At 35.0% G+C, this 8,289-nt stretch overlaps 1 non-coding gene across 1 annotated transcript; it reads left to right on the forward strand.

Annotated features, from left to right (window-relative positions):
* LOC121212776 (small nucleolar RNA R71) lies at positions 1–107 on the forward strand. Its single transcript, XR_005908150.1, has one exon. It is a non-coding gene; the product is annotated as a small nucleolar RNA R71 (small nucleolar RNA).
* Positions 108–8,289: the final 8,182 nt, after the last annotated feature.

Consider the following 8,289-nt stretch of genomic DNA (forward strand, 5'->3'; position numbering starts at 1 on the left):
AACCCATGGTGAGGGCACCTTCTCAAGAGGTCCTTTTATCTCTCCCATGCATCGTAGAGTGTTTCTAAATCCATATGGACAAAAGAAGAGATATCATTACATAATTTGGCTATTTTAGCTGGTGGAAAATATTTTAATAAAATTTTTTCAGTCATTTGTTCCCAAGTAGTGATTGATCCTCGTGGTAACAAGTTCAACCATTGTTTAGCCTTATTCCTTAATGAAAAGGGAAACAACCGAAGGCGAATGACATCATCAGAAACACCATTAATTTTAAAGGTATCGTAAAATTCTAGGAAATTTGCCAAGTGAGCGTTGGGATCCTCGTCCTGCAAATCATCAAACTGAACAAACTGTTGTATGATTTGAATTGTGTTAGGTTTCTGTTCAAAATTATTTGCAGCAATAGTAGGTCTAACTATACTTGACTCAGTTCCCGTAAAATTAGGTCTAGCATAATCATATATAGTGCGCGGAGCAGGATTCTGATTAACAGCCATCTCATCGGTTGTGGTTGAAATATCTTCCTCTTGCTCTTTTGTGTAACGTAAGCTTCACCTTATTTCTCTCTGGTTTCTGCGAACTGTGCGATCGATCTCACTATAAAAAAGTAATGGTCCTGACGGGTTTCTCCTGGTCATAAACTAGAAAAACCTGTCAGAAAAAAATAAATGAAGAATTAGAAAAGAAAAATTTAAATTGCAATAAAAGTAAAATGACTAAAGTAATAAAAATCGAGTGTTCCTAATATCTTAGTTCCCCGGAAACAGCGCCAAAAACTTGATATGTGATATTCGTAACAGGTTTTAAAGATTTATAAATGAAACGTTCTTGAGACTAACTTATTATCACAAGTGAGGCAAGTGTACCTATTGAACAGTAGTATAGTTCAGCAAGACCGGATTGTCGAACCCAAAGGAACTATGAGTACTAGTATTTACCTCCTTTTTATTATCTAGCCTAAAATTTAAGAGGTTTGGTTGTCTAAACTAATTACTAACTAAGAATGCACAGAAAGAAAAACTTGGGAAAATACTTTTGGGGAACATTCGATTGATTGAGACAATACCTAAGGACAAATCCACCTAGACTTCACTTGTTATTTGACTCTGAATCAGACGATTTATTCATTTGACTTGATCCGTAGAAATCCCTAAGTTATATTATTATCTCTCTCGAGACTAATAACGTCTAATCCTAGGTTGAATAATTGAAATCTCTTTCTAATTAACACCCTAGAATTGCATTAACTCGATCTATGGATTCTCTTATTAGGTTTCACCCTAATCCGGCAAAATCTTGTCACCCTATCTCTAGGCGCATAATCAACTCCGCTTAATTATGACAAATTTACTCTTAGATAGGGTCTATTCCTCTTCTGAATAAGAGCTTAACTTGAATCAATATCCTAGAATATCAAAACAAGAATTAAGAACACATAATCAAGAACAAGTCAAATATTTATCATACAATTCAGATAATAATAACAAGGTCTGTCATAGGTTTCATTCCCCTTAGGTATTTAGGGGTTTAGTTCATACTTATGAAGGAAAACATCTCAAAAGTATAAATATAACAAAACATAGAAAAAACTAAAACTCCTGAAGGAACTTGAAGGGAGATATTCAGTCTTGATGATGAATTCGGCTCTTGAGATGGATCAATCGGCTTCCCTTGAGTAATTCCTTGCTTCCTACTCTGCGTCCCTCTCTTCTCCTCTTCTAGGGTGTATTTATAGGCTTTGGAATGCCTAAGAGCCCTCAAAAGTGGCCTTTTCCGAATAGGACTCTGCTTGGGCTCGACAGGGACACTCCCGAGTGACACGCCCGTGTGTGATTACTTCAGGCCGTGGTCAAGCCTGTTAAATAGGCACGGGCATGTGGTCTACCCGTATAAGTCGTGCTTCGATCCTGCCAAATTGACACGGACATTTGACACCCCCGTGTGAAGAAGTCCAGGCTGCGTTGTTTTCCCATGTGGGTCCATTTTCTCCGTTTTTGGCCTGTTTCTCGCTCTTTTTAATCTCCTATGCTCTCCTAAGTATAAAACATGAAATTAAAGGATTAGGAGCACTGAATTCACCAAATCTAAGGAGAAACCATCCATAAATGCGTTAGACATGGGGTAAAAATATGTATAAATTACGGTTTATCAGCCCATTTCCTTTTTCATATGATAAAAGTATACCTTAATAGTTTTCGACTACATACTTAAGTGGGTTGAAGCAGAGGCATACCCAACGAATGATGCTAAGGTAGTCATGCGATTCCTACATAAGCATGTGTTTACACGGTTTGGGACTTATAGAGTTATAATTAGCAAAAAAGAATATCACTTCATAAACAAATGGCTTAAGCTGTTGCTTGACAAGTACGATGTGAAACACAAAATTGCCACTGCCTATCATCCATAGTCAAACGGGCAAGTTGAACGGGTGAACCATGAGATAAAAGGAATCCTTAAGAATGTGGTGCGACCTAATAGAAAAGATTGTTCTAGAAGGCTTGATGATGCTCTATAGGCCTATTGAATTGCTTTTAGGACACTGTTAGGAATAACTCCTTATCGGTTAGTCTTTGGAAAGGCATGTCATTTGCCCTTGAGTCAGAGAATAAAGCTCACTGGGATTTGGAACAATTAATTTGAATCTTAAGCAAACCGGTGGGAGAAGGATGTTACAACTTGATGAGCTTGATGCGTTTAGGTATTTTAATATGAGAATGCCAAAATGTATAAAGAAAAGTCTAAAAGATGGCATGACAATCATATAAAACCTCGTGAATTCAAAGAAGGTCAGAAAGTGTTGTTGTTTAATTTAACACTAAAGTTATTTTTGGGAAAGCTAAAATCCTGATGGAAAGGACCTTATACCATCTACAAAGTTTATCCGTATGGAGTCATCGAATTGTAGGACAACAATAGAGGTACGTTTAAGGTTAATAGTCAACGTCTCAAACATTATTCGGATGGTTAAATTGAGCAAGTTGAAACCTCGTTCAATTTAATAGACCCTTAATTTTTGTGCTTTTATTTTTAATAAAAGGCATACCTAGAAATTATCTTCCTGAATAAATACATTAAATTAAGTCTGTCTAAGGAGATTGGAACTTAAGCAGGACCGTTTGTGATCCCTTCAACCTTTCTTGGGATATTAATTTGATATAATTTTTCAAGAAGGAATTTTCTATGTAATCGAAAAGTTTTTAATTTTGCAATTTTAATTGTCTTTATTTTGAATAAAGAGGGTCAATTTTTCCCAAGTACTAATTAGTTTTTTTTCCTAGTTCAGTTTAATTTTTCAGTGCAACAATTAATTACAGTTTGGGCTTGAGGCCCAAAACAGTAAAAAGGAGGAAATTACCCATCATTGCCATCCATAGAGTCTTTAAAAACCCTATTCTTGCTGACACTCTTCCTTTCCCTCCTCACCTTGTTGCCCAAGCATCCTTGTGTAGCTAAATTTTTGCTACAAGGTTACCCTAATCTACAACTATAAAAACCCCTATAAACCATCATATTCCACACAAATTCAAAGCAATTAGCTTCAAACCCTAGCCACCTATTTCTTTATTTTTACCATTAGCCTAAAATCGAAGAATCTCCACAAAATCTCCCTTCTTGTCGTAAAATCCTCCTATCACCGCCATAATCTTCTTGCCGGAGCAACGCCTTTGCCGCTACAATCCTGATGTTGTCGCACTTTTATCGTTGCTGTAATTCTATCACCGTAGCAACCTTCAGCCACCACACATCACCAATTTGTTTTGCTTTTTCCAAAAATCTTTCAATCTTTCGGTAAAAATACCATGTCTTGCAAAAGAACTAGATCTTCCAAGACTTCTACCTAGGATCCAATTGTGATTCAAAATGAGGAAGCAAGGGAAAGATTTGATTCTATATTTAAGAATCAACCTATGATGCTGGAAAAAGGTTACAATTTGGATAGCAATGATAAGATGATCATGCTATTGTCACTTCAAAAGATGATTAATACTTTAAATTGGAAGCAATTCTGTAATGCATGATCAATGTTGGATGAAGATTTAGTGCAAGAGTTCTATGCCAACTTGACCACGCCAGACACTAATGAAGTTCTTATTCATAAGAAGAAGGTACTTGTTCTAAATCCATTAATGATTTGCTTAACTTACCTGATGTTGAAGAAGATGATTACTCTGCCAGATGACAAATATCAATTGGGATTTTCTTCAACAAGTTCTTAATGTGGATACAAATTCGGGATCCCAATGGATTATAAAGAAGTATAGTAGTCATTCTTTCCAAAGGGAATATTTAAATCAAGTGGCTAAGGTATGGTTCTACTTTATTTGATATAGCTTCATGCCTATTTGTAACACTCCTAAGCCGCATCCGTTGCTAGAATAGGGTTACAAGGCATTATTGGTCATAACACAGCTCAAAACAAACGTTCATTACATTCATAACATTTGTAAACTTTAAATAAATTCAAACATGTACTAACATAAAGTGACCTTACCAAATCAATAAAATCTCATTCGATTACCTAATTCATAATTATACAAATGCACATGTTATGCATATTAAATTAAGTTAAATTATCCACACGGCATACTTGACATACATATATATATACTCAATAACAAACATCATTTCAAAACCAAATATACATACTCTCACTTCATCCCAAGTTTATGCACATTTGACTATATCTATTTGAACCATTTAAGAATACCAATATTAAGCACATCATGCCTATTTCGCTTTCTATAAATCATGTCCAAAATAAAACTTTCAACCATCCAAAGAGCCATATAAAACCGAACCTATATGATAAAACATTCAAGCATAATATATAAGCATGTTTACCATCATAAGCCGAATCTAATTAATCAAACCACAATTGATCATATCAAAGGCATATACATCTATTTTATTTTATTTTTACATAAATATTAGCCGAATATAAACATGCATTATAACCTAATTTAAATCACAAAATAACCAAAGCAATTATACACACACTTACACACACATGACATTAACATTTAATTAAATAATCATATTCATGTCTATACCAAATTTACCGATATACAAGATTAAAAGTAAACATCACTTTCCATTTATTAATTCACAAAATAAACTCATTTGCATAACCAACTTTCGTGATTGAAATCACACTCAAAAAACACATCCATCTTCCATATCATTACTTAAGCCGAAACACATATTCGTCCATACAAATTATACCATAAAATACACTTCCAAATGAGCTAATTTCATGGTCGATTATTCATCGTTCTTTTCATTACCCACTATCGAATCATATATCAAAACATCACAAGTATACCATCAAACATAGTTCCCACAATAAGTCTAAAGCGTAACTGAATGCACATAATCAATACCACATATATTCAACCATCAACTAACTCATTAATCAAACCAATCCATATAACCTAATACCACACATATATACACCATGAAATATACTTCCAAAATGAGTTTAAGTCATAGCGCCATACACACAAACTTTAACATTATAATCAAGCCATTTTCACATGGCTATCAATATACACAAATTCAAAATCAAACACATTAAAACTAGTCTATACATGCCATATGTTCATAGTTTCAAACTTCAAAAGTACCGAATGATAGTCGATAGTGTGACGATGTTCCAAAACGATCCCTGAGCTCGTAGCTAGCTTCAAAAATCTATAGAACACCAAGTAAATACACAAAGTAAGCTTGAAAAGCATAGTAAGCCATAAGTAAATAAATCATTTTAATAATATTTATAATTCAATTCAACTAGGCCGAATTTAATAAATCTCAACCACATATACTTTCATCATATTTGTAAATTTGTATAATCACATTCAGTATTTTACTTACCTTTACTTTTCATAAACACATAAACTTCACACATACCTGGTTCACTTAGCTCAATTTCACAACCAATAACTACTTGTCATTGCCCGTTGAACTGTTCGGAATCAATAAGGATACTTGGATAGCTCATAAAGCTAGTACGATGCCAACGTCGTAGACATGGTCTTACATGTAATCAAATATCGATGCTACTGTCCCAGACAAGGTCTTACATGAAATCATATACGATGCCAATGTCCCAGACATGGTCTTACACATAAATCTCAAATCGATGCCAACGTCCTAGACGTGGTCTTACACAAAATCTCATATCTGAATCCTATGTCATGACATATGTATCCTAATGATAAACCGTAATTTATACATATTTTTACCTCATGCTTAGCACATTTATGGATGATTTCTCATTAGATTTGGTGAATTCAATGCTCCTAATCCTTTAATTTCATGTTTTATACTTAGGTGAGCATAGGAGAGTAAAAAGAGCGAGAAACGGGCCGAAAATAGAGAAAATGGACCCACGTGGGAAATCAACATGGCCTGGACTTCCTCACACGGCCGTGTCCCTTTGGAATGATTGAAGCACGACTTACACGGGTAGACTACAAGCCCGTGCCTATTCAACAGCCTTGACCACGGGCTGGAGTAATCGCACATGGGCGTGTCACATTGGCTTGTCTCTACCGAGCCCAAGTATAGCCCTATTCAGAAAAGGCCAATTTTGAGGGCTCTTAGGCATGATAAAGGCAATTTAAACACCCGAGGAGGAAATTAGAAGGGGGATACAGAGTAGGAAGCAAGGAATTACTCAAGGAAAGCCGATTGATCCATCTCAGAAGCCGGATTCATCATCAAGACTGAAGATCTCCCTTCAAGTTTCTTCAGGAGTTTTTGGGTTTTCTTATGTTTTGTTATCTTCATGCTTTTGAGATGTTTTCTTTCATAAGTACGAACTAAAACCCCCTAAATACCTAAGGGGAATGAAACCTAAGATAAATCTTGTTATTACTATCTGAATTGTATGATAAATATTTGACTTGTTCTTAATTCTTGTTTTAATATTCCAGGAGATTGATTCAAGTTAATGCTCTTATTTAGAGGAGGAATAGACCCTATCAAAGTGTAAAATTGTCATAATTAAGCGGAGTTGATTGCACACCTAAAGATAGGGTGACAAGATTTTGCCAGATTAGGGTGAAACCTAATAAGGGAATCCGTAGATCGAGTTAATGTAATTTTAAAGTGTTAATTAGAAAGAGATTTCAATTATTCAACCTAGGGTTAGACGTTATTAGTCTTGAGAGAGAAAATAATATAACTTAGGGATTTCTACGGATCAAGTCAAATGAATAAATCATCTGACTCAGAGTCAAATAATAAGTGAGGTCTAGGTGGATTTTTCCTTAGGTATTGTCTTAATCAATCAAATTTTCTAAAAAGTATTTTCCCAAATTTTCTTTCTGTGCATTCTTAGTTTAGTAATTAGTTTAGATAACCAAACCTCTTAATTTTTAGGCTAGAAAATAAAAAGGAAGTAAATACTAGTACTCGTGGTACCTTTGGGTTCGACAAACCCAGTCTTGCTGAACTATACTATTGTTCGATAGGTACACTTGCCTTAATCGTGATAATAAGTTAGTTTCAAGAACGATTCATTCATAAATCTTTAAAACCTATCGCGAATATCACGTATCAAGTTTTTTACGCCGTTGTCGGGGAACTAGGGTATTAGGAACACTCGATTTTTATTACTTTAGCCATTTTATTGCAATTTAAATTTTTATTTTCTTTTCTAATTCTTCATTTATTTTCTTCTGACAGGTTTTTCTAGTTTATGACCAGAAGAAACCCGTCAAGACCACTATTTTTAACGGTGAGATCGACTGCACAGTTTGCAAAAACCCAAAAGAAAGAAGGCAAAGCCTAAGATACACAGAGGATGAGCAAGAGGATGATACTTCAACCACAACTGAGGAAATGGCTGAAAACCAAGAAAATCCGCTACCTCCTGCGATTGCTACTGATCCAGTAAATCAGAATCGTGCTCCACGCACTATGTATGATTATGCTAAACCTAATTTAATAGGAACTGAGTCAAGTATAGTTAGACCTGCTATTGCTGCAAATAATTTTGAACTGAAACCTAACACAATTCAAATGATACAACAGTTTGCTCAGTTTGATGGTTTGCAGGATGAGGATCCAAACGCTCATTTGGCAAATTTCTTAGAGTTTTGCGACACTTTTAAAATTAATGGCGTTTCTGATGACGCTATTCGCCTTCAGTTATTCCCTTTTTTGTTGAGAAACAAAGCTAAACAGTGGTTGAACTCATTACCACGAGGGTCAATCACTACTTGGGAACAAATGAATGAAAAGTTTTTATTAAAATATTTTCCGCTGGCTAAAATAGCC

This window comes from Gossypium hirsutum, chromosome A13 (genome assembly GCF_007990345.1).
Source record: "Gossypium hirsutum isolate 1008001.06 chromosome A13, Gossypium_hirsutum_v2.1, whole genome shotgun sequence".
Lineage (NCBI taxonomy): Eukaryota > Viridiplantae > Streptophyta > Magnoliopsida > Malvales > Malvaceae > Gossypium > Gossypium hirsutum.